At 39.0% G+C, this 27,607-nt stretch overlaps 1 long non-coding RNA gene across 1 annotated transcript; it reads right to left on the bottom strand.

Annotated features, from left to right (window-relative positions):
* Positions 1–2,625: 2,625 nt before the first annotated feature.
* On the bottom strand, positions 2,626–27,372 carry LOC309690060. Its single transcript, XR_014271597.1, has 4 exons — positions 27,307–27,372; positions 5,330–5,448; positions 4,916–5,025; positions 2,626–3,701 (listed from the first exon to the last, which is right to left on the bottom strand). It is a non-coding gene; the product is annotated as an uncharacterized lncRNA (long non-coding RNA).
* Between the last annotated feature and the right edge of the window lie 235 nt (positions 27,373–27,607).

The raw sequence follows: 27,607 nt of genomic DNA, 5'->3' as shown, positions 1-27,607 counted from the left end.
AAACTTTTTCATGTAATCATATGCATATTTTATTCATGTAATGATATGCAATCATAGCTAAATCTTTCCGTGTCAGCAGTTCCTGTATGCATGGCCCAAACAGAGTTTCCTGTAACAGAATAGATAAACAGCGTTTGCCAATAAATATCAGAATAAGTGGCTTAATTTAGGACGCTCAAAAATGCACATTTCCCCTTCGTTAAATCCACGGTGCATTTCCACCAACTTAATTACACAGAATCCTATGCCCTACTTATATCTACACACTATGGTTCCTTCTCACAGAGGGGTCCCAAGCAGGCAGTTGTAATAAATATCAGTCTCCCCGTGAAAAACAGCTTACCCAACTATGAAGGCGGTAGCTCCAAGATGGCTAAGCTGCTCCCAAAACAGTAAAAGCTGTCACGTATGACTTGTGTGTGGTGATGAATCAGCTGGAAACTAAATCAGAACTGCTAAAAAAGAGAAATTCACATCCACTGTATCATATTCTAATAAACCACATACCCTACCAGTTGGGGGGGATTATGACTGTCCATTTGTCTAGGCCAGGCCACCACTGTTAGGGAGGAATTCTCTCTTTGTGTCTGCACCATGCAAAGTTAAAAGCGATGGTGGTGACTGCTGTAAGTCATTTGTCTCTGGTAACACTGGTTTGTAGGAAGCTGGGACCTCAGCTCTGGTGGATGATACATTATTGCTATCACTTGGCCTTGTTTAATTACATCCATGTATGGGGTCTGGTATCATATTCTTCAAAGCATATCAATCATGGGAAACTTTAACCAAGGTCCAAGTTATTGTGTCATATAATCCGGTGTTTGACAGAATATGTGAAAGAATATTTCAGCAATAACTTAAGAAACAGTATGGTATCTCGACAGCTAATCCATTAATACGGTTTATCGCAGCCGCAGAATATAAAATGAATTCTCTGGCTTTTTCTTGAACTGCAAATGAATAATGAACAGCACATGAATGTAGATATTCCTTGAAAAGCTTTTGAAGAACATCTACTTTTTCTTCGAGTGTGCGGTTTAATTTTAGCCTCATGTTGTTTATTAATCACACTTCCTTTCATAGTTATCACCGTTAATTTCGCCGCACAGCATTTATGTAAAAAACAAAAATGCATTGAAGCACCTATAGATAATCCCAAAGACATAATGCCTTTCTTTGGGCTCACAGAAATTGTTACAGCCATATATGTTTATTTAGGACAGTAACTTCAAATAGATGCATGTGGATTCACGAGCTTGATAGATTTAAGTGCATTATTAACTTTGACACAAACAGACATATTTATATACCTAAACCTTGTGATAGATGCAAAGAAAATATTCTCCTTGTACCTACCAATTAATACTTAATTAGTACTTTTACATTTTATTTATAGTGATTTTTATTGTGCAATGGACCTAAATTCCCTGCTATGCTTTACGTGCACAGAGTGTGGCTTATTACATTGCTAGCTATGTAATCATTTTGTATTTACTCAACCTTTGTGCCTTTATATTTATATATATAATATTTACAGGTTAAATGCATTATAATTGCTGTGGTGTCATCCAAATATGACTTTACTGGGATCAGATGACAAGATCAAAGCAATTCTTCAAACTGAATTTGCCAAACTGTGTTGTACAGCCATTTGTGTTTGTGCTTATTTTGCCCCCTGTAGCCAATCCAGAAACACATAAACAAACTGAAATGAGCTCTGCATGGAGGCTGATACGTCTCGCTATAACCCAACACTACACAACAACTTAATGGGTATTTGATAGACTTAATAGACTCATATCTGGTCTGAATTTATGACTAATGTGTTGTAGCTTCATTACTAAGTTTGCTGAAGAAAAGCTGAAACTCGGATCAAACCAAATAGTTTTCTGACATGGCAGCACTCTGGGGAACAGCCGGTGTGTGATTGTTGGCTTCTCTGTAGTTTACATATTGTAAATCTAAGAAATCCAAGCATCTCCCTCTGTTAACACAGTGTGCAGTTATGTTGGGAGAGTTGTCCTGCAAATGTTTCCTTCTATTCGCGCGGGCCATTTTTCACACGCAACGAGATCCTTGTGTATTTGTGCAACAGTTCTCTTGTCTACATTCGGCAGCTGCAATCTTAAGTCAATGATTTTTTCTCTTCCTTTCCCCAGTTGATGAATTGAATAGGAAAATCCCTCTATGTTTATCCAGGGAGAATATCTCTCAGAGTGGCAAAAATGCAACAAATCCACAATGAAAAGTAAACCGAACCAATCTTTCCCTAATCTCTGCTTGAGAGTAAAATAAAAACTAGATTTTGAGTCTACGTCCTGAGTCAATCGCTCCCCGGATGACTAATGTGTTGCTGGGATAGAAGCTTTGCAATGTGCGATGAAATCTCGCAGGGCCTTTGTGGCTCTCACTTGCTGGACATCCCCATTGAGACAGTAAAGAATAGGTGGTCACAAGGTATGGGCACAATGAAACAGAACTCAGGGACTAGAACAATTGCTTAAGCTGTCAGAGGGTGACAGAAACTGTAATTAATGATATTTTCTATTTTCACGGAAGAGAATGAGCAGCTGACAGAAGCATTATTAATGAGAGCTGCCTTGTTGAAGGGAATAATGGCAGTTTATTAGAAGCAAGACAGATTTAACGGATCTCTCTCAAACAAAGGCTTTAGACACATTGAAAAATGGAGACAATCTGCCTTAAAGATCTAATGGGAGAAAATGTTCAATACAACAGAAATGTCTGTATTGTGATCATATTCTTTTCCCCCTCGAAACCATCTGTTAGGCACGTCAAGAATAAAAGAATTCATTTTTGTTTTTTTCCCTTGATTTTAAAAGAAGTCGCTTATAGCAAAGTCTAACAAAAGTATTTTATTTTTTACTATCGCTGCAATTAATCTACAGAAACAATAGCTTGACAGGTACATAGATGGATATTCTTAGTGTTAAATGCAAAACTATAGCTCAATGTCTAGTGAAACTGTCACCTATTAAATCAGAATTATGCTGTTAGAGTGGTTTCCACTCTATATCGAGGATTTCCAACATGATTTAGTATCAACAACTTTGTAAAAGTATACTGCAGAATTTATACATGTGACACAAAGGTATCGCACTTTTGGAAGATTTATTGCGTTCTACTGAATAACATTAGCTTTCTGTTTTTTTCTATTTAGACAGATGTTGTTTAATAGACTGACACAAGTAGGGCAATAGTTTCTATTCACCAATCCAACCAATCACTTTGAGAAAGCATGATGATCCCATTATTCCTCACAGTGTCTCGCGGATTTAGGCAAGATATAAGTATTTTTGAAGTAAAGCAGATAATGGCAATATTACCACGGGGTGAAAAAGATTTGTGTAACATATTCTGGCAGTGTTTCAACAGATACTCCACTGCTTCATTCATTTCACTGGACTGAAATATGGCTTCGATGTGATACTACAGGCATATTCCACTGAATAGACGTATTAGATGATTTCCAGAAATGAAATGATATCTCCCCCCCGAACCTATATTCAGTTCATGTAATTGATTCTCATCCAGCAAGTTTGACTGTATTATGTTTGTTTGAAAAGTTAAAAGAATTCGGCTAATTTCTCCCCAACCAGGCAATACTTAACCAGATTAGAGTGGCCACTTCAAGCTTTGTTGATGCATCCAAGTGAGGCAGGGCAGCCCAGCTGCAAAAGCTGATCAAAAGAGAGAGGGGGAATGTGATATTAGCATCAAGTGCTTCAGCGAGTGACTCAGACAAAAACATTGAAAAAAACATCATTATTAGACACTTCCTTTACCCATGTTTGGAAGTGAATATATCTGTTTGTCAAGCAGCTGTGTGCATCCATACATGGCATTGATTCGTACTTTAACCAGCATTATAAGGCAATTCCTCTTTTCCTTTTTGCAACCCCTTATTGGTAATATGCTAATGACATCCGCTGTGATTAGTGATTTTCTTCTAATCTTTATTCCACGGTGGCCTGAGCAATCACAGAGGTAGAGCTTCGAGATTTCGAGCAGTGAGCTTCTTCTGACTGCTCTTCCCGTCTGCCCCGACTTGATTTAATCTGAATAATAACTAAAAATTTGGATTCAAAGGCCACTGTGGTGCACCGATGCGCTTTTGCGGATTCAGGAAACACACTCAGAGGGAGACACTTTTTGGCTGTCTTAACCCAACCTGTTCTGATTAAAAGGTGTTTAAAAGAGGAAATCCTGATATATTGCTACAATAATGCTTAAAAGGCAATGTGTGGCATTTTAAAAAATCCTTTGGGAAACATTTATTGGACCATCTTTTCATCCTACAGCCCATGTGTCAAAGTATCCTTGGGCAAAATACTGAATGCCGAGCTGCCCAAGGAGTCCGTCAGACAGTGTGAATGTTAGATAAAAGGGCTTAGGTGCAGACAAAAGCGTTGCACTTTTAGTAGGATGCACTAGTTAATTTTACACCGAGCACTAAATAGGAAACAAAATTGAACACTGCCTGGTAAGACATGTAACCACTGTAAACTTTGGTTATTTAAACTCAGAGACATCTGTACAGAGACATCGTGAACGCAAGAAAAAACGTCCTGTGGGGATTGTGGGGGTACTCTAAATATTTCTGTGGTCTCACACTGTTTCAGGCATTTCAAGCCTTGTCCATCAAGAACACAGAAAAAAGGATTATATGAATTTTCCAGTTAACTCACACCGTTAACCAAAGAGAAAGTCAGTTTAAACTCCAGCTTAGAACATTTAGGAAGACATCATTACAAAGTTCACCCCTTCCCCAAAGCCAAGTATTGAAATGAGGTCTGCCATTTATTCTAGTAATTGAAATACTTTCAGAAGTTTCTGTTGAAGTCTACCTGTAATAAAGTGTCTTTGAATGGAAAAGACTACAGGGTGCACTTACCAGTGCGCGTTTGCATTGAAATGCACTTGGAAGCCCTCCCTAATTGGCAGCCATCTCATTTGGCTTTGATATTGCACACCATCATCTGCATGAGCAGAACAGGCCATTGTCTGGGGGATGAAGTACAGGTGAGTAACAGGCTAATCGTCAAAGACAGCGCAGGCAATGCTGGGTTCAACATGAAGCCATAAAGTAACTCCAAAGTAGTGTCAATTACAGCTTATATTCATAATAAACTGTTCATCCCGGCGATGTTTCGACTCAGCTCGGGATGAACTGTGTTATATAAAGTGGTAATGTGGGCAGTAAAATGTGACTTTAGACAGCGAGATCCAAGGACCTTCTAATTAAGAGCGCCATCTTCGAGACATCATGTGGAGTGATCTAATGGTGAGTGGCCATGCATGCTTTTACCTGGAGTGTGCTTTATCTACCAGTGCCTCGCAACGGGACCTTAGACCAACCCGTCTCCTGCTTTAGTGCTGAGGTATGAACTGCACGGGTCCTAGCAGCCATTCAAGGACCATTACAACCTGAGTGAAACGAATGGGCAAAGTGTTTATGCCATGTAGTACAAACAGCATCGCCAGTGTGAGCTATCATAGGTGTATCTCAGCTTTGGATACAGCCATGCTGCTCCAGAAGGTGTGGCGATAGAATTCACACCACCTGCAGGAGTGAAAAAGACCTCCTGCATCGTTTCGTGATAGGGTGAATTCATGCTATTACAGTCATGCAGGTTTCATCCTCTCTTTAGCAGTCAACTATAACCCATCTCAGAGACGCTAGGTGCTAATTACAAAAGGAAGAACTTGGAAAGAGAAAGCAAACAACGGAATCCAAGATAAAGGATTAAGACAGGTGCCTAATCTTCTGTTTTGGATGTTTTGGGCTTGACAGGCTCAGAGCTGCACATCCTCCTACTTGTAGGTTCATACATTTCACTCTGAACCTGTTGCTAAAAGCAGTGATTAATCATTTAACTTTCCCACAGTCATCCTCGGAGCTTCACAGTGTATGAAAAGCATTAAGAAAAGAGTCGCTGCTGGTGGGACGTGACAAAGCAACGGCCCACTGACTTAACTGAAATTAAATGGACAATTTAAAGCGAGCAGAAACAGAGGAGGAGACCGTGGATTGCTATTTTCATATTTTGATATAATTATTTTCAGTCCACTAGAGAATAAAAGCAGAGAAACCTAAATTAACTCCACGGTAAGCCCCCTTTCTATTCACCTTTAACCCCTTTATATTCCATGCTCTAAAATATCTCCGTAAACAGCTTTAAATAAGCACTGCTTTATTATTTTCTTTGCAAAGGTTTGTCAGACATTTGCACAACTATGTATTGGTGTGTCATAACTCTACTGAGGGTTGAAAAATGGATTTAGTTAAGTGCAGGAAGTATTATGTTTAGCTCAGGGCAAAGTGTTCTGTTGAGTTATAGCAGCCGATTACCCACAGCTCTGGTCCGAGGACTACATGGGGTATTTGTTTACACCAAAGGAAATGAAACTATTTCCATTTAACTGCCCTGATTATTGGCCTCCTTTGCTTCATTCCTCAATACATGTGAAATGTTTCCTACTGTTACAATGGGTATCTTTGCTCTGACCACAGCAAATAGAGGAAAAAAAAAAACCCCTCTGAGCGAGGAAATAAAAAAGGTGTGTATTACGTGAAGCATTGCGGACGAATCCTGTTTTCCATTATGTCTTCGTAACCGAATGAGTTTTTATGCAGAGGTGCTGATGCAATTAGCTGTTCCCCTCCTCACCGTGTGCCAGATCGTGCTTCGGTTTCAAAGAGTCAAAGAAACACTATCTTGCTCCAATTTCTGGAGACCTGTGCTTAATTTGGCCTCCTTTATCTAACAGAGTTTTTCTTTTTCAAACACCATGTGGTTTGATTTTGGTTGAATCCAAATAATGGACCACAATGGCGAGCAACCGGGGGCTAAGAGACTGATGTTTTAACTGTGATACATCCACATTTTTATCTCCCACTTTAACAAGTATATCCTTAAGAAACCCCACTGCTGCAGAGACCATTATCTATGTTTCATGAATAGAAAAATATCAGTGCTGGAAGCAGAGAGAAAAATAGAAATGTGGCCCTTGGTTTTTGAAAAGAGCCGAGCATTAGGTTGAGCTTCTGCGACGTGCGTTGGAAACACATATTTTAGCCACGTTTATCTCCATTGCTTGACAAAAGTACTGACAAAAGCTCCATATCTTGATTTCCAAGTGCATATACAGTATTTCGGCATAATCCCTACCAGGAGTGAGTGCCACGCAGAGAGATAGAGGGAAGGTTGTGGGCAGTGGAAAAAACGATGAGGTTGATCCCTCGTAAGCTGGCCCATGGCCTCAACCCTGCAGCATTTATCTGAGCAGCAATGGTAGTGAATCCATCACCAATCGCACAGATAAAAAGACACCCCTGCTGTCCCTGATTCTACTGCCCCCTTGAGGAAACAAAATGACAAAGGTAATAAATGCATCCAAATGCATCATTACACTCTGCGTTCAAGGTGGTTGTAGGTATCAGTCATTTTTATGAGGCTCTTGTAAAGCACACACTTCAGCTATAAGTGAAATGCTCTTCTCTGCTATTTTGCAACACAGATTATGTGACACGAGTAAAAAGGCAGGCACAGTTTATTCAAAGAAAACAGACCCTGTGCCTTTAATTTTACACACACAGTGAAGTAAAGACAGAAAAAGTGTAAGAAATACACCCCCGAAATCGGTGTTTCATTTTTTATTGCTGTGGCCATTGTCTTACAGCTTCGGAACAAATCTGCGGAGCAAATCTACAATCTACTGTCTCCTCAATATTAAATTGTTACCCACCAATTACGCGAAGCACAGATGCTTCATCCAATCGGCAGCTGGTGTGCTGTATATTTCCGTTAATATTTCACATTAGCCTGTAGCGCTACATAATACCAGATGATTGCTTGTCTGTTATGGTATACGATGAGAAGTGTTCGGGGCTGCTAATGTGAGACGTCTCTGTTTACCACTTTGATGGATGGCCTCCCTGATAGGACCTGAGTTACGTTCAGGGGTGTCACAGGAAAAAGATGACAGATGGGCCCAGCTGTTTAAGATATCGACACTTTGACCAGACCATGAAGACATTAATCACAGCATGACTAAGCAGCACGGTGGGAGAACGGGTGACTTCTCTTATTAAGACACAAGTCGTGATGGTGGGAAAACCCTGCGTAACACACCGTTCAGTGATCAGAAGTTATAAATATTATGGCGAAGACAATGCAGAAGCGACCCAAGGAACTTGTAACATGATTAACCGTCACCAGAGATTAGGGGCCAGTAATAAAGATAAACGGGGGGCTGTTGATGCTGTAATATGATATCAAGGGATGGCAGCTATCCAAGAAGTCAGTGTCACAATGAAAAACAGGGCACTAATGGCTCTTTGGGATCTGAAGACTCACTCGCACCACGTTGTCTCGTTGATAAAACACAACTGGTACTAGTCTCGCCGGAAAAGATGCTGCCATGTTATTTCTATATTGTGCCTCTCGATTAAATATTTATCCACCTTGAGAGCATCACCTTGTAGTTTAGTTCAAAGACATTTATCCCTGCTACGGTGATTTCTATGATGATCCTCTTTGATACTGACAATTATTTGAGACGATAGTTTCTGTGTTGATATGTTTCTTATACATGTGATAATTACAAGACAGTGATTGGCTGTGTTTTAGCTAAATATTAAGATGCACAAGTCATATTTAAAGTTTATTTAAACTTAAAAATATTTTGGGATTATTTTACTGCAGATTGATTACAGTGCAAAACTTTTCTTCTCCTGTCATAATTGATGTTAATTTCAATGCCTCACAACCTGCACAAAAAAGTGACAGAAAAGACAACAGAAGTCTGGCTGACAAATTAGACTTGAAATCGTTCATTAACATAATGTCTAGAAGTTCATTAATAACGCCGTTTTAAATTATTCATGGTCTTGTTTCACTAGATACAGCATGTTTCCTCCTGCTGAGCTCCACATCTCAATTGGCTAAAAATGGTATAAAAAAAAAGAGAAGTGAGAGAACGAGGGGATGAAAATAAAGGAAAAAAATGAGAGAGAGAGAGAGATCACAATGCACACAAAGACGACGGGTCATTATTTCAGCACTGCGGGGAAGACAGTTAGACACTACTTTGTTCTGTTCAATTTGACTCTGTGCGACACAACATGCAACCACAAGCGTAAACCAGCGTATACCTTATTTTAAAAAACAAACAAACAACTATGCATGTCATAAGTATGACTGTTTGACTACCCACGGAGCTGTGTATTTGCTGCACAGCTTGGTATACTATGGATATCCCACTGTTGTGATCAAATAGTTACTTGGCTAGCATTCGTGAAACTATGGTTTCACACCAGCTGTACCGCCGTTTCAGACATTACAAACTTTGAAGCAGCTCCTAGCTGTTTGTGCTAGCCTACTTTGCCTTTCACCTTTTTTCTCACAGTGCTTTCTACATGAAATGAACATCCTCACTGGTGCACGTTTCACTTACCCAGTAAAGCACAACCCCCCCCCCCCCCAAGTGATCAGTTTGCTCGGATCTTACAAATGCTTCATTCTATAGAAAAGCACTTTGATGCTACAGAACCCAGTGTCATCAAGGACGGCACTAACATAGTAAACAGCAAGAAACACAATGTTTCTTTCCTCTTCCTGAACTGGAATAAAAGGGGATCTCATTTTTCTTACCATAAATATTATCTCTGGTAAGTAATTTTGTGACTACAATTTGATCAGACATGCTTAATATTCTATTGAAATGCCACAGGCTTTGGCAAGCGCCCACTCAACATACCTGTGCAAAGGAAAGCCATCTTATATTTGAAATGCTGAATAGTGATGAATGAATGGAAAACATATCTGCATGATTTTTCTCTCAAACATAGTTTCATACCGGGTGCTTAGCAACATTGCAGCTGAGCAGATAAAGGAGGAGGCGAGAGAAATCCTCGCTGACAGCTGCTTTCTCCAAGCTTCTCCATGTTGTAAAGATGTACCCTCAGAACTGTATTGAAACAACTGACCCCATTGTTCCCAGTGTAATTAAAGAGACCACAGCTGAAAACGCTGGGCCACATGGCCAAAAGGGGCTTTCCACACTTTTTCAGCATGCTGTCCACTGTAACGTTATGAAGAGCGACGAACAAAAGCTTCTTAAAATCAAAGACTCCGTAACATTTTAATTTATGCATATATGACCTTTTGTGTTGATTTCAAATTCTGCTGCATAAAGAAAAAGAGGTCCATCTTTCACGTTGAAACAATGTCTCAATAAATTTGCACTTGGGACACTAGGCAATTGAAAATGGCCCATTTTTTCTAATCATAAGCACTGCATGAGACTACTTGGTTTTTGTGTTTAGATTTGGTTTTAAAAATGCTAAAGCAGATTACTTGTATTTTTCTCTTTTGTCAAGCTTAGGGAAATTTGGAAATTTGAATAAACAGTGAGCAACTCTTGCAACATACAAATTTGTGCTGCCATAAAGGCTCATTTTCAATTAAACTTCCAATCTCATTTATCATCGTGAAGGCATTTCTCCCTGATTTAACTGATAAATCTCAACAACTGTAACACAGCTGTGTTATGGTGCTGCACAAAATTTCAGTGCCTGCAATCACGTTCCACTCACTCGTCCATGAGCCTCTGTCTGCAGCAGCTGTAAATCGAGTAATTTCACAGTAGCATGAAAAGTTGAAGACAAGCTTAGCAACAATGTCAAGCGAGACACTTATCTGCTTATGCTTTGAAAACAGACACTATATTCCTTCTACAACCTGAAATACAGAATGTCCTCATTCTGTTAGCCAGATAATGACCCGTCCGACTTCAAAACAGTCTGTTCTAATTAAAGTCCTGGTCCAAAGCGACGCTACATTCCAGGGGCAGCAATCTGATGGAGCGCATGGATTCACATGAACCAGGCACCATCACAGCAGTCTTTGATCTCCAAGGGATTCATTGGATGTCAATCATTCAGCTAAGCTGGTTTTGATTTTTGGTGCACATTTGTTTTTGCAAATTGCGAATGTTTTGTTATTTCCACTAAAGACAAACAGTATGGCATAAATTAGAACGATACAAATTGTGCATGTGTTTATTTGGAAAATTAAAATGAAACACTGAATATTTTGGCTTCACCAGTGGGAAGAATGGTTTATTGCAAAAAGTCACTGATGAGATGATTCACATTGTTTCTGTTCCCATAAGCTTATAATAGTCTTTATTGGAGCTTTTATTGTTCTAGGGCCATGCATGAGGCACCTAATACAAATAACAAGTCTATAATCCAATAGACATGTAATACATATTGTGAACAATACAAAGACAAATACGAGTTGGAGTGACAGCACTGTACGTCCTTCCAGCTGTGGCCTAGCTGCAGCTACTGTTAGCATCTATTAGTCGTGTTTCTGGAGCAGGAATGTAGCATCAAAAAGAGGCACTGCACACTTGTCTCTCACATACTGCAGTGGATTTGTCCTCCTGCTACTTTCAGTTTGAACTGACTTTTTACACTATTTGCAGGTCACAGTGGTTTGTTCACACTGGGACAATGGGGAAAACTGGAATAACACCAGTGCCTTCAGTTATCATTGGCTGTTTCTCTCAAAGTGTGATTGACAGACAAAATAACACATGGGGCATCTTCAAGAAAACAGCAATAGCTTGCGTTACTGTTTTGACTCCAAAGAAGTATGCTAGCATCGGACTGTTTGAAAGACGTATCACAATTTAGCGACTGTTTTTTTTAACACTGTCGAAAAGAAGTTGACAGGTTTTTAGGATTCAGTTAAGGTTCTGCAAAGAAAGACATTAAAGCACAGAAAGTACAAACAACAGATCTACATACCAAAAGCCCAAAACACATTTGCCAAAATGTTTGGGCTTGGTTTTTGTTTGGGAATGTTTCACATGCCATTTTGCACATTATAAGAAGATTTGATGGAGGATTTGGTCATGAGTGAAAAGGTAATTGCACCATTTTTGGTATGGATCTGACTTCAAGACCACCGCAGACATGGCAGTTTAATTTCAGAATGTTCCAAATTACATTTTGCACATTAAAAGAAAATATGATGGAGAGTTTGGTCATGAGTGAAAACAGGTGCATAGTTTCTTGGATTTGGCTTCACCTCCGATGTGGGAGTTTAAGAAAACTTTACGCTTGGGATTTTAACCGCCATGGTAGTTTCAAGAGTATAATTGCAAAATCTGATAGCATTTTGCCAACATGATGCTTCTGCAATATAATAAAACGGTGATCAGTCTGACTTGAAATTTGGCACAACTCATCCATGTGCTTTCCCAGGAAGGATAAAAGCAGCAATCAGCTGAGCAGGTGTGCGCTGATAAATATCTGGACCAGATGCAGTTTTCTAAATTTGTCCTGTTTAAATAAAATAATGAATTTAGAGGGCTGTGCTGTTTTGGTAGATGTATGTACTTTGGTTATTAAACTTGAGTTCATCTGCTGCTTTCGAACAAGTAAGGTGGTGCTGCTTAAAACCCATTATTGTCGCCCTGTATCTGCAGACACAGTGGTAAAATGTTCTTTTTAAAGGCGGTTGCATACTCGAGCCCGTCATCTTTCACTTCAAGGCAAGGCTATGAAAACAGCTTCATAAATGAGCAGTTAAGGTTCTTAACAGCTTTACAGCACACGTTAAGATGTTTGCCACATAATTACATACTGCGGTGATTTGAAAATAGTACACAGCGAAATTATAATTTTTATCGCCTGTCCCCTCCATTCCTCAGAGGGTTTGTCATTCCGTTAAAAGAAATGATACCAAATCCCTCCAGAAGAAAAACAACCGACTGTGAACCATTATCAGACAAAAGAATTGCTTTGACCAGTGCATGAAACGCCACAAGTTTAGTTCTCCTGTCTCCTGCACACACAGACGTGCTCCTATGCAAACACCAGTTTGAAAACTAAAATCTATATATTCCATAAATTAATGGAATATATAGAGATGAATGCTTCTGAAATTCTAATGACCATTAAGAGTCCAAGAGGTGCTACTATTTTCTTTTGGGAGGTTTGAATCCCTGAAGCATAAAAAATGAACATAACTGCTTAAATGTGTTTTGTTGATTTTCAATGAATCAACCAGCTGTGCCTCTGTGCCCAACTCACCACCCAGATGCCAGAAACTGTTACGAGGTGGACAATACTTCACTGTTCTGTGATTAGCCGATACATCAAAGTTTATAACCTACCACATCAATTTTACTTGGGTAGATAAAAAAAAAGGAAACTGACAAAAGCACATAGTTGCCACGCATTTATCACATCTATTATTAATCAGCTACATTTTCATGTTCACTTATCTTTAGTGGAACATTTTAGTTTTCCAAACCATATATTTCCCATTCTGTTATAATCAAACCATCCTGTTTAATCATAACTTACTTTAAGTTGGTGTTTTTTCGTTGTTGTGTTTCTTGGATGTGGACAGAATGCATGGTGGGCCTATGATGTTTGTATTCACCTCCAGCACCGGTTAGGACGCAAATCATACCCATCACATTATGGAAAAGTGCTCTGAGCTAGTTTTGATCTTTCGATATTTAGCCAAGGTTATCTTTGGCCAAATGAGACTAAAGTGGAGACGCTACATTCGGAGAAAACCAAATGCAGCATATCAGCACATCTCACAGTGGAGGGCCAATGATTTGGGCTTGTTTTGCACCCACAGGAGCTGTGTACTTTGCAGTCATTGATTTAACAGTCAACCATGAACTCCTCTACACCAAAAGATTCTAGAGTCACTGCGAGGCCATCTGTCCGGCAGCTAAAGCTCGGCCCGATTCGGGTCATGCAGCTGGACAGTGACCCCAAGCACAGCAGCAAATCTGCAACAGAATAGCTGAAAATAAAGGAATCAAGCAGTTGTAATTCCCCAAAGTCAAACTTTAAATTGGACAGGATGTTGTTTTATTAACTGCATAATCACCAACGTACCTATAGTTACGCTTTAAGCCAAGCAGTTTTGGATCCCGAACTAACCATCCAGTGATCTTCCAAAACCACGATGTGAACAGAATTTAACAATTGTGATTATTTCACAAGTTAAACCCTTCACTATCATCACACCTGTCCATGCGTTTTCATTTATTGTACTCCTCATAAAAAGTTGTATTAAATGTTTGTGTCAAATTTTGCAGGTATTTGAATCAGCCGGAGATCAAATTTGAAGATGTGCCAGCAAGTGTGAAAAAAAATGTTTCTTCCAGCGTTGCTTCACTTTGGAAAAGTCAGTTTCAGCCACCTGACAACCTAAAGTACATTTCTGTACAACAGCACACAGACAGGCTCTTATATGTGTGTGAAACAGACAGATATGTCTTAATATTAACACTAAGGAAGCCACCTTTACAATATGGACTCCCACGTGCTAATGAGATCACTTCCTCCTGCCCAAACTCCAAATTATCACCGTGTCACTGCAATTGATTTGAAATAATGTTATCCATAATGTTACAGCAAGGATTGATAATTTCAGCAGGTAATAGACCACTGCTACAACAACCCACACATTTCATTATTTTTAATTAGACCCACCTTTTTAGTCCATTAGCACCAGCTGCTACACCAGTGCGTTCAACTTGTGAACCTCTTTGCTGCTGATTAACATTACCATCCTCAGACTAAAGGCCATCTTGTTTTTCAGCATTTTCCAATTCAGGAATAATAGAGAGATTTCAGCCTTTCTCCCCTTCACAGCATACTAGATGGGCTGCCAGTACACCAAGGGACTAATAGAGACACAATTCTGGGCAATTTGCGGTACCCCCTTACCTGAATCTTCGCAACAGGAAACAAAACTATAACTCCCAAGCAACTCCTAAACAGAGAACATTCATTGTCAACACAGTTGGGCTATGAGTCAACCAGGGACTATTTGCTGTAGGCCAGCTCTTGCCATCCAATAAGTAAGCATCGATAGCAAAATCACCTCTGCATTAAACAGTGCAAGGGGATCTGGTGATGTTTTTTTATTTATTTATTTTTTCCCACACGGTGAGAAAGTTGCTGAAAGGCTGTAAGAACAGAGTGTACTTTCAGCTAAAGAAAAAAGATGGGACGTACAGACAATTGTTGTGAAAATTATGATAGTTTGTGATATAATCACAAAAAAGGAATGGTTCCTTTCAAGCTTTGGACACAAAATCCCACATTTAGGAAATATTTTTGAGTCCAAAGCATGTACTTTTGAAGTGAAAGCAGGTAGCTGTCACCATAGCAACCAGAAAAGCATAATTTTTAACAGACTGGCAAGCTCTGTATTTTATTCCAAACCATATTTTTTCTAAACTAAACCAAGTAGCTGTTGATGGCGAAACCAAGCCAAGCAACATCATAGAAATACAAAAATCATGTAAACGATGAGTATAAAATATTTGATGTGCATGAATAGGGCTCGGGTCTGATGCCTAGCTCCCCCGCCATCGCTCCAGCCTCAAAAAACTTTTTCCTCTCTCTCTTGTCAATACATATTAAAGCAAACTGATGGAAAGTTGTGTTCAGGGACATGAAATTCTGTTGGGAATTTTATGCCCAGCAACACAAATCAATAGATTAAAGGTTGAGACTATTTCACAAACTACCCCACGGCGGGGTTACATACACAGTGGTAGCCTGGCCATCAACAGTTACTGATTCCCAAAACATTACAATGATTAGGCAGAAAAGCAAAATGCAACTACACAAAAAACTGTAACATGCCAAGAGACCTGTGCTATGAAGCAGGGTTTAGGCTTAGTGGGGTAACTTTAGGGTTAACATCCTATCCTGCTGTGGCGCAGGTTATGTTCGTGAATAGTGATCGACTGAAACAGGTATGACTCAACAGTTCTTTGGAAAACTGGAAGACTTCTTGGGCCGCAGTGTGCAGATAGGTGACGATTTTAAATAGTGATTAAATTCTTTATCTTTCCCTGATAACATTCATTGATTTTTTTAATCATTTTTGTCCTTGGCTGACAGCATGTTTATTGTTCTATAACCATTAATATGTGACTGTAAAAACAGGGCACCATCAGGCCTTAATATCAATAGACTCTCTTACCCACGTCTAAACATCAATTTAACCTCCCAAGACCCGAACTCTTCCACGGCATTTTTAATTTCTCTTTCATATTTGGGCTGATTGGGACCTGATGAATGTAAAAACAAAGAATTACCGGATTTTTTTTTTTAACCTAATTTTTGTTTCTAAGAAAAATAATAGCCACATATGACAATATTAGTTTAAAATTTTGATACAACAGTAGCAGCATAATGTCCTCGTAAGTGCATATCAGGCCCTTGTAGAGCAAAATTGAGTATTTTGGTCTAAATAACCCAAAATGTGATGTCCACATATGTGGACGCAGGTCCTAGGAGGTTAATGGAATAACAGTATAATCCATCATATTCTTTTGTGTCTTAATGATAAACCTCTAATACTAATACTATCCTAGTTTTAAAAGGTTAACACTTTATTAATATACTAGGCCTTTTCTGGTCTCATTGACCAAAACACTTAAATTGCACACACATGCAGTACACAAACTTACACCGCTCCTTTGGCTTCAGCAGCAAATTAGCTTTAGGCCTTTACTATGTGTTTAACGTCTTCATATTTCTATAATTTTATAGTTTTGTCTTAGTAAAATCAGTTGGTCAGCTGCCACTGTACTAATCAGCATTTCCAGTTAGGCACATGAATGCACATTTAGGTAGTTTTTTTATTTATCAAAAAAATAAAACAGCCCTCCAAAAAAATAAATAAGTTAAAAACCCTGAATTTTACGGATTATATGTCATCTACTGGACAGCATCTTTAGTTCGTTTTTTGTTTTGTTTTTTTTGTTTTTGTTTTTTACAACATTTCATAAGCTGACAAATTATCCTGGTTATGGCACCGCATTTTCCCCTCACATCCGTACTTCTTGTGTTTCAAAGAAAACAGACATACATTTCTGGTTTTAGTCTAAACAAACCGATTCAAGAAGAATGTAAGCATTCATTGTCAAAAGTGGCATCTGTTTGCTGTACGTAGGCTGCAAAACCCAATAGTGTGACTGCTGCTCTATGTCCGGGTGAGGTCAGCGGAACAATCAGCTTCACCTCGGGGAACGGCCTGTCATCACCTGTGTAGTTTCTGCAGCACTAAGAAGCAATGATGTTTTAACAGCAACTGCAGTGGGACGTATGGATCTGGCAGACAGCAGGTCACTGTGACTCTAAGGGAGGTGACGGACCGATTTCTGCGGTGCTGGATGGAGTATTTCGCCAAAACAAAAGCCACCACTGCTTATGTTGGAATGAGTCTTGTGGTAGCAGCGTGTAATATCCTCAAGTTGTCTCTTTTTTAAGGCTTCCTCTGTTATATTGTTTATTGCATTATTTCCAAGACAGTGATGGCATTAATTTGCTTTTCTACTTGGCCCTGTGAAGTTAAGCAGTTTAATTTCTTTCCATTTTTAGGTCCGACCCTTCTTTCATCTTTGGAAAGCCCCCCAGGGAGATGTGTCTCTGCTACTGACCTCTCTCCTGTCTTGAACATGAAAAATCTTTCTGCATACAGGCCTGATTATGCAAATACTGAGTCCGTTCCTCAAATGGGAGATGACTTGAACCTGCATAATTTCCTGAATATGTATTTTTTTTTTTTGGTTGGATGATGAATAGGGAAACATGTTGTTGCTCATACCTGCCCAACTGTAGCTCATCCTTCTTCCTGTTACCTTGGGCCTAATTTAATAACCAAAAACTCACTCAGCCAACTGTGATCCTACTGTGCACCCTGATGGCAGAAATATGTGTAAACACCTGCACTAATTACCTTCTCAGGCAGATTATTTATGAAATGCATTAAAGCATGTGTAAAACGATTCATTGGTCAGAATTCGGAGCAATTTTTCACTCGACCATCCAAATATCTTCCAGCCCAAGGGAGGCAGAGCACGTTTCCAATGAAACTAAACGGCATTATCGCTTCGTGACTGTTTATTTTCAGGATTGTTTGCGCTGTGGAGACTAAACACGATTATCAAATAGACAAAGATGAGGATTGCTGTGTGCTTTAAATCAGACCACACTGATTGTTTATGTTAGATGCAATCTCCTTAATCCTGTGGACATTGGAGGCTTTTTCTTTTATGAATTTGACTAAATTCAGTTCAGACAATACCTATTTCTTAGGATCTGTATCTCTCGTTAATAACCTTCGCCTAGATATGCTTCTTAAATATTTTCTTTCATGAAGTTTGTCAGACTGTATTGACTGCACTGCAGGTGCTGGGTAGAGGACAAAATTAGCACGGCACTCAGCCTTGAGTGTTCAGGAGGACTAATTGAGCCAAAACTTCTCCGAGATAGACATCTCTGATTACATTACATCAGTGAAATATTCTTGTCTCACAAGTGTGCTGATACTGCAACGACAATGAACGAGACAAACTTCCATAATGATTAACAGTGGGTAATGATTTTACATATCTACTAATTTTCCATGTTTGGTTATCTTGTACCAGAAGTTACTGGGAGGCAGCCAAATTGATCGCGAAAATTTGTATTAATTTTCAAGCGTAATGATGAATTAATCAAATTTGAAGAGTCTAGTCAAATCCATTACTATCTCATCAGTGAAAATGACAACAGATAATAGATTTCCAGACCCCGCCGTTCAATTGGTGAATCATTTAATATAGTTTATACAGTTTAATTAGATCCACTGATAGCCTTTCAACAGACACAGAACAGTAGCAAAATCTCGCATCACGCCCAGCTAAAAATGTAAAATCTCAAACGAGCGCTTCACTTAAGCTACTGAAGGTTTTGCTTTACTAGAAAACGTTTAAAGACATTTAATGACAAACAGACAAACCTCAGCACAGCTTCCTAAAAGGAAGGAGATTTAGCCACAATCTAAGCCTCTGACTGCGAAGATGGTGGCGAGACTCAAGTTTGATGCCACTGTGCGAGAAACACTTTTTATTTCTTCAATGAGATGAAAAGAGCTGGTTATCTCAAGCCGATCTACGGGAATGAGATCAGATCGATTCACATACTTTTTCTGGTGCATGATATCAGCACACTTCCAATCAGTTTATGATAGGCTACTACTGTTTGCCATGTGCACCAACCCACTGCCGTGCATCCCTAAATGCTGGAGCCACACTGCTAAGAACTGCTGAGCATTCAAAACAAATAAACAGCAGCCGGCAGTTTCGGTTAATAACAGCACGCTTTAGCAAACCTTGTGAGCAGAGTCGCGTTGAGTTGTTTTTTTTTCTAAATTGTGCTTTATTTTTTTTACATTTGAATATCAGGGCTGATTGAACAATAAACTGACGTTTCGCTCAACTGATAAAATCAGAAAACTGCAAAATCAAAAAGTCCTGTGACAACTGAGCCGCTCTGATGTGTGCCAAATATATTTAAATTGCTCTACTTCTTTTAATGTTGGTCTACTTTATGCTAAGACCTCGGTGCTGTGTGTAGGGGGGGGGGAAGGGGGGATTTTAAAGTATTGGGTCAGCCTTGGTTGTGGTAGATACTCTGGTAGAGTGCTAATGGACTGTGATCGGGATTGGGGGCAAAAGTTGGGCTGGGAAATCCCTAAAATCAATTTTATACTCAAGGGCAATCCAAAAATGTATGCAGCACCCAATTATTTAATATCTGAATGTTGTAGAATCTTAAAGTCCCATTTCCTGCTAAGGGCAGCAGTTACTGTACTGCAAATCATGAAAATGTGTTTGCCTTGACTTTGCATTTATTAGCTGGGTTTATTCGTGCTCTAGCAGGTGACAGCTAGTCGGATGTGACAGAGTGCAATATTATCCCTCAGACACAATCTCCGCAATTTCAGACAGCTACATCATGAGAGGATGATGTCTTTGAATTATTGATGCATTGTCAAGGTTGAGTGCATCATGCTTTTTAAGGGACTGCGAATACAAGGAAAGGGCTTTTTTTAAGAAAAGGAATACTTCAAAGTCTAACATCCCACAATTAGAGAGATATTAGTACACTAGAACTATATAATGATTACCCCATCTGAGCACAGCGAGGCTAAGAGATGTAGCTTTTGATGACCGCAGAGAGCCGAAGAAGGCGACTTCTGACGGATCCTTCTATCTTCGCCTTGCAGTTGTAGCATTTGATTCATGAACGCTGTGGCTCATGCACAGGAGAAGTGTTATAATTAACTATGAGGGATAAATGCATCACACGGCGATTATCCTAATTACTTGAGATATTCTGGAAGTTCACTATAGCATCAGAGCTCTTCTCTGTGTATTTGTTTCATATGGGTCCCTTGGAGACACTAAAACACAACCGCTGTTTTATTTAAATGCAGAGCACCTGAAGTTGAAGTAATTTATTGCATCCACAACTTCATTTACAAGAGGAAAACATCAGTTTCTGCTTGCACAGTTTAAAGAGTTGTGTCACTTAGTGGAGACTCTATTTATTTAAAAATCTATCTAATTGCTCTCACACAATTCGCCCTGTATTTTTAGCGCTTGTAACCCAATCGTCACTCCCTGTTCACCTGGCCCGTAGACGAGCCTGCAGGCAAGAAGTCATTTGAAATGTGATTTAAAAATCTGTGAACTTATCCTTCAAAGTGACTCTTTATATTGAACTCACAACAACTCAAAGTTGCGAGCATAATGTGTCTGTGTTGTCAGCCATATTAACAAAGTGAACACACCATTAAACAATGTCATTAACCACCGACTCATGCTAATGTCTTCGTTTAACTATCAATGACGCTTAGCTTACTGGTCGGAAAGGGAAATCTGTTTTCTGGATTATTAGTCCAAAATAGAAATTCAGTGAGCACTTCGAATGTTGTTGTGGTGCTTGAGAGGGTGGGGCACTGCAGTTAAATTGAATTGAAATAATTCAAATGGCAAGGATGGGCAGTGTAGGACTACTTGTGATTGTGTTTATTGATGTATTTGTGAGTGGTTAGCACGGAGTCAATGAATTGGGTGTTGCTTTTATACTATGTTCTTTGCAATATCCCATTTAGCATGCCCATCTAAATGCTAATAAGAAAAAGGCTGTTTTGGAATTGCTCAGTATAACTGATGTGGTAATCACTGATTGCTAACTAACTGTAACTTTGTGGCAAGTTAAACTTAACATGACACCTGTAACGCTTTGTTTTTATGAAGATACTTTTGCAGCAACTATCATCGCTGTATTTTGAGGCATATATCAGACCAAAACCTTGTCATTCATCTCTTTTGAAGCTTCTCCACACTTCTTTCTCACCACATCGCTCAGATACCTCCCCACAGAGGCGACAGGATGCTCAACAAATATGACCCTGAAAACAACCAAAGAATATTTTTAACACGTTTTTGTTGGCACTGTAGTGACACATGTCATTATGACCTCAGGTCACGCTGTTCTTGCGCGTTCTTGACTCTACCCAGGTGAAGGATCAAAATCATAATGCTTAGTCGGAGGCCTTAAATCCTTCAGCTAGTTTAAAAAACATTGTTGTCGGCTCCTGTGACTTTAGTTTCTTTGTGACATTCTCATTCAGTGGCTATATTAATCAGCCTCAGCCCGTAGGCCCAAACAGATGGCTTTGATAACTCGCTTAAAGCGGTCCAAAACTCTGCAGATAGCGCTACAGTAAGCTAAACATCCATCTTTGCAAACAGAGTCATTATACTCACGGCTTGGGGGAAAGATTCCCTGTCACACAGCCTAACCCTCTTCTCTCAAGGATTTGGATCCTTGTCAGCTGTATTTCTTAAACTAGTCAAGTGACACTAATGTTAAGTGAGCGTTACTGGCTCCAGCCACCTTGAATATACAGACATTTAACCCGACTTTTTTTGTCATCTGTTCAAAGTGACATTAAAGCAAACTTTCAAAATCTGTTTCATTTATTCATTTATATTTTAAATTGTTTATTTCCTTTAAAGCGTCGCCTATCGGACTTGAATAACGACGCAGTGCTTTTTACGCCTCTGTCAGCCTGCATTTATTTTAGCACGTTTGCTCAAGGTAAGAGGAAATACAATCACTGCATGGCACAAACTTTTTTTTCTTTTCCTTTAGTCACAGCCTGTTTTATCTTGAAGAATTAGAGTAAAAATAGATACACAAAGTGAGCTCCTAATTAATTTAGGGCCTTTTTGGCTGTGTACGCCTCGTTCGTTGGGTTTCCACTGATGACTTTAAAGTACAGTCAGTTTAATTTAATGCTTTGCTCATCCATTTCATAAGAACAATTACACATCTATAGCACTTTTGATAGATAGCCATCTCATTTCAAGGTGACTCGAGTATTTGAGAAGTAATACTGTATTTAATGTAGCTTCACAAATGACACTTCCAAATTGCTAAAATGTATGCAGTGGCTTAAGACAGCCGGCAGTCCTTAGTCACCGTGAAGTATGTCTTAAATTTAGCTGGTCCTGTATTCAAGGATAAAATTATTTTGGCATTTAGAAGCGAGTGGTTCTGCTCAGAGTTTTGAAGCATGTTTATTGTTATTTTTGTGTATTTTGAGAATGTGGGTAATGACTCAGCAGCCTGGAGCCCAGCTACAGTCAGTGCTGATTAAGCTTAGATTACTTCGTCGTACGGACACACTTGAATGTTTCCATCTGTATGTCTAAGATTCACCAGAACATCTGCCTAAACTCTTTATATGTCATTGCCTTCTCTTGGCTAACATTCATTTTCTTTATTTAATAAACTGCTGTTGTTTATCACACACTGATTCATTGTCATTCAAGTGCTATCCTGTGCAGCAGTCTTCACTCAAAACCCCCCAAATAAAGTCTGTGATTCATTTATTCATCTCATCTTTAATAACTCTTTTTTTTAGCTTGTTTCCTCTGTTTCCTGTAAAACACTCTTTATAAATAATTCTGGATGAACTTGAGTTGACCCTCTCGAAACACAGGTTTACAGTGTACTGTACAAAGAACACATTTCATCGTTACTCATTTCTCTTTGAAGAATCTGAATGTGAAACAAACAAAAATCACAATCAAAATGTAAAATCAGTATAACGCCGCCACCACTGAGCACCGGGGTCTTCAACAGACCCTAACTGTCACAGTGTGTTAAGCATATGCACACCAGACGCTTATGTGTCCCGTTACAGCAAATAGTCTAAAACACAGGAGAGCAAAATATAATTAGTGATTTTTCTTGTTTCTGAGGTTTTGCCAATATTTTGCAAAGTACTGCATTTTGTGAGTCTTGTCTGTGTTTGTTCATGACAAAAGATGCCATGTAATATTAAGTATAAAGAAATATAGTTGAGAAAGTGAGCATAACAAGAGAGGATGAGATGAAAGCATTGCTCTGATGCTTCAGCCACCCCCAAGTCCTCATTTAACTTCATCAGTCTGTCTGCTTTTCTTACTTTTTGGTAAAAGGCAGCTTACACAACACAGTCTTTATGCACCATCTTTGTTTGGTCAGACTCACATACACTCTTTTGAAAAGGAAAATGCACCTTTTTCAGTTTCAGGGTTTTTCAGGGTTTATAATCTTCAAACAACCTCAGTAGAACAACATATAACATGTTACACGGTGTCATTATTCTTTTAACAAAAGCCAAACCAAACTGAAGAAGCAGTGTGTGAAAAACTAAGCATAGCCCATGCTTCACCGGCACCTTTAGGACCAATAATAAATTTGCTGTATTACTTTATCAGTCTCTCACATCACTGTGGAGGAATTTTGGTCCGCTCTTCTTTACAGCCTTGCTCGAGCTCTCAGAAAGGACTGCTGCAGCATTTCAATCGGGTTGAGGTCTGCACTTTGAGCCACTGGAACACCTTGATTCTTTTCTTTTTCAGCCATTCTGTTGTAGATTTGCTGCTGTGCATGGGATTTATTGTCCCGTTGCATGACCCAATTTAGGCCAAGCTTTAGCTGTTGGACACATTTCACTCTAGAACACTTTGTTATACAGAGGAGTTCATGGTCGACTCTGACTGAAAGGGGCCCACGTTTTGCGGCTGCAAAACAAGCCTGAATCCTCATCCCCCCACCACCATGACTGACAGTTGGTTTGAAGTGTTTACACTGATATGCTGGGTTTGGTTTTTGCCTAATACAGAGCTGTGCATTATATGGTCTCCACATTGGTCTGTTATGTCCAAAGGACATTGTTCCAGAGGTCTTGTAGTTTGTTCAGATGCAACTTTTCAAGCCATAGCTATGCTGCCAGGTTCTTTTTGGAGAGAAGAGGCTTTCTCCTGGCACCTCTTCCAAACAAGCCATACTTTTTCAGTCTTTTTTTATCTGTACTGCCATGAACTTAAACATTTAGGATGCTAACTGAGGCCTGCAGAGCCACAGTTGTAGCTCTTGGGGTTTTTTTGCAATTTGTCTGAGTATTGCATGAGCTGACCTTGGGATGAATTTGCTGTAATGCCTAATCCTGGGAAGATTGGCAACTGTCTTTAACATTTCTCACTTGTAAATAACCTTTTTTCACTTTCAGAACAGTGTAGTGAATTCCACATTTTACTAACAAACAAAAAATCCCAAGTCCGATCCCAGGAGGAGATGCAAATCCCTTTGTGGCTGCGTCAGGAAGGGAATCTGGAATAAAAAAACCTGCCAAACCAAACATGCATAGCAACCCACTGTGACGACCCGTAGTGAATAAGGGACCAGCCAAAGGTAGCAGTGGGACTGTAGAATAAGGAACTTAAGTTTGTTTAAAAATGGCCTCATAACCCTTCATGGGTTGATGGGCAGCAACAATGGCTCCTCTAAGATCAATGCTGATGTCTTTCCTCCTTGGCTTTACATTAACACACAACTGAATGCTCTGGACCCGAAAACTCAAACCTTCTCCTCTTACAGAGGTGCTCACACTTGCTGATAATCAGTTCATCAAGTGCATTTAGCAGCACCTGGCTGCCTGTTTATCCTCTGAATTCCTTACGGGTGTAATGCTTTGTACATTGTGGCTTCGTTTTTGTTGAATAAATAACATCACGGTGTAAAATATAAATATCTCATGTTCTAGACCAGGTTATATCTTATTATATCCTGATATGTTAAAATGATCGAAATGAAAGAGTGTGTACTTTCTCGTTCACGTGACTCTATTGGTACACTATCAAATTCTCACAAAGACAGTAAAACATTTGCACCTCAAAAAAGTTCACAACCACAACCAACTTCAGAAAAAAAACAGCGTTACAGAATTACGAAAAGCACCGAAAAGATGTCTGACGTAAAAGATTTGGCTGTGCACCTTTAAAAGCAATTCCTTTTTCTCTGTTGATTGTGAGGAGCTATACACCCACATAATAAAACTGCACTTACACCCATATTTTAAAAGATTTTTACATGCGCAATTTGTTTTTCATGGCAAAAGCTGCAGCTATTAGGCCAGTATTCAAATGAGGCATTTGGCAACAAACCATATTTCTCTCACAAGACACTTGCGTTGTTTTTCCCCGACCTAGCTGTATACAACTATTACAAGTACAAATTGGACACAGCTTCATGGAATCCTGAAAACTGGGCAGAGAGTGACTGGTGGGCAGATGGGCAGTGGATAAAGTCTTTTATTTCCACCATTGAGCAGCTCCACACCTTGGATAATAGGAGCCAATTCAGTTCAGCCCATAAAAAGGTTTATCAGTTCCTGTCAGCATGCCCTGCAGGGGTGAGGCGACAAATAACAAGGTAGTGAAAAAGAAAAGTGGTAGGAGTCCAGCTCCCTAACCTGTTCCCCTGTGCCAATGGCCATCTGCATTTTCAAAAAACTCTCATTTCCGTTCATGACTCGAGATAGGAGATTGGAGAGTTAAAAGTCATGTTTGAGCAGCATTAGAAGGAGATACTGAGGTCACGTGATGTGAAGATGCTGCACTCCGTGCATCTTAGCAACGTCACAAAATGTCAAGCACTTTGTAGGCTGCCTGGCAAAAGAGGACTCGCTGTGAGCGTTACGTTTCACCGGATGGTCGATTTTAGAAAATGATTCAATTAAAATTAACATCGTATTTACTGATGTATACAAAAAATAAAGATACAGAGTTACAAGTTGTGTGTTTTGATCATTTGACTGAAAAACAAGGTTAATGTTCTTTTGATATTTATATTGCTAAAATAAAATGAGCGTATTTAAAATGTTTAATGATTCGGTCAAAGAGGTACACACAGTCTTCTGCACTTCGGAATATTTATTTCTGGGAAATGATTCTATTCAAGTGCAGGACGATGAACAAACCGTGTCAAATTACAGCCCTCATCCTGATTTGACAAGCTTGTCAGATCTAAACTAAATTTCTGTCTCTACCTGTATATATATTTTTAAAGTGACCTCAAACCCAAATAAACCTGGAGGTTCTCTCCAAAAGCCAAAAATAAGGTTTCACTATAACAGACTAGATTTAAGGAATTACTCAGTTTGAAAAGAAATGTTTTTTTCTGTCAAAATGTAGGCGACTTTCACATGATGCAAAACTTTGATGATGGAGAAGAAGAAATGAGACAAAGTTTGTTTTGTTTTTTTAAATTCTACATTGCATTTTATGTACAGCAAATAGTAATTATATATATATATATATATATATATATATATATATATATATATATATATATATATATATATATATATATATATATAAATTGTATCTATCTGTATATATATATATATACACACATATATATGTGTGTGTGTGAGAGAGTATTATTTTTTCCCCCCTTTTGAGAAGTGTTGGGAGCACAGTCGTGAGAGCTCCTCCACTGCGTTTGCCTTATGCTTGCTGGAATAAATTGGTACCATATGGCACGATGACAGGATCACTCAATCTTCTGTGTACCTGAACACCACATTAATCATTTTTTGGGGGATATTCTTTCCCTTTCATCACACAGGAATTTCCAAATAGCCCCTGCCTTTATTTCTCTCACACATGTAGTGAATTTACATAAACAGAGTACACTCTGCCCTTGTTATAAGCCAGACTATTTGCCCAAGTTGGAGCAGGAGCAAAACAAAATGTTAAGGTTGGGTGTCAGGTGAGACTTTCTTCCTCCTAAACATCTTGACTTACTTTGATTGTGAAATGTTTAGAACGAGGCGCATTTTTTAAATAAATCTTTTCAGATAAACCATAAAATTATCCACATGTGTGTATGCAAATAAATCTCACACATCGCTTTTTTATACAAGTAAATAAATAATAAGTGAATTTTTAAAAGATTTCCACAGATGATCAAATGTTTGCACAGATTTTTTTTTTATCAAAGTAATAATCATAACTGTTACTTTAAATGTAATTATTTGCACCTACCTTTATTGAATTGCTATGATGAAATTCCACATGTATGAACATAAAGCTCCTTCCACTAATTCAGCCTAAGAGTTTATAGACAGAGAAAGGTGAAGTGAGTAAAAAAAGGGTGGAGTGGCCCAGAGGTGAGAGAGACGAGAGAGAGAGAAATGGAGAGAATGAAAGAGGGAGAAGTGGGACAAAAGAGAAAGAGTGGTCTTTATAGCAATGTCCGCTTGATGAATCAGACATGTCTTATTTGTTGGCTGCACTGCCAGGGAATTTGCATTGATTATTTTCCCCTCAACAGATACATTTAAAT

The sequence above is a fragment of the Aulonocara stuartgranti genome, assembly GCF_965226115.1.
Source record: "Aulonocara stuartgranti genome assembly, chromosome: 15".
NCBI lineage: Eukaryota > Metazoa > Chordata > Actinopteri > Cichliformes > Cichlidae > Aulonocara > Aulonocara stuartgranti.
Note: the sequence above shows the minus strand (reverse complement) of the source record. Positions and strands in the feature narration are given on the sequence as shown.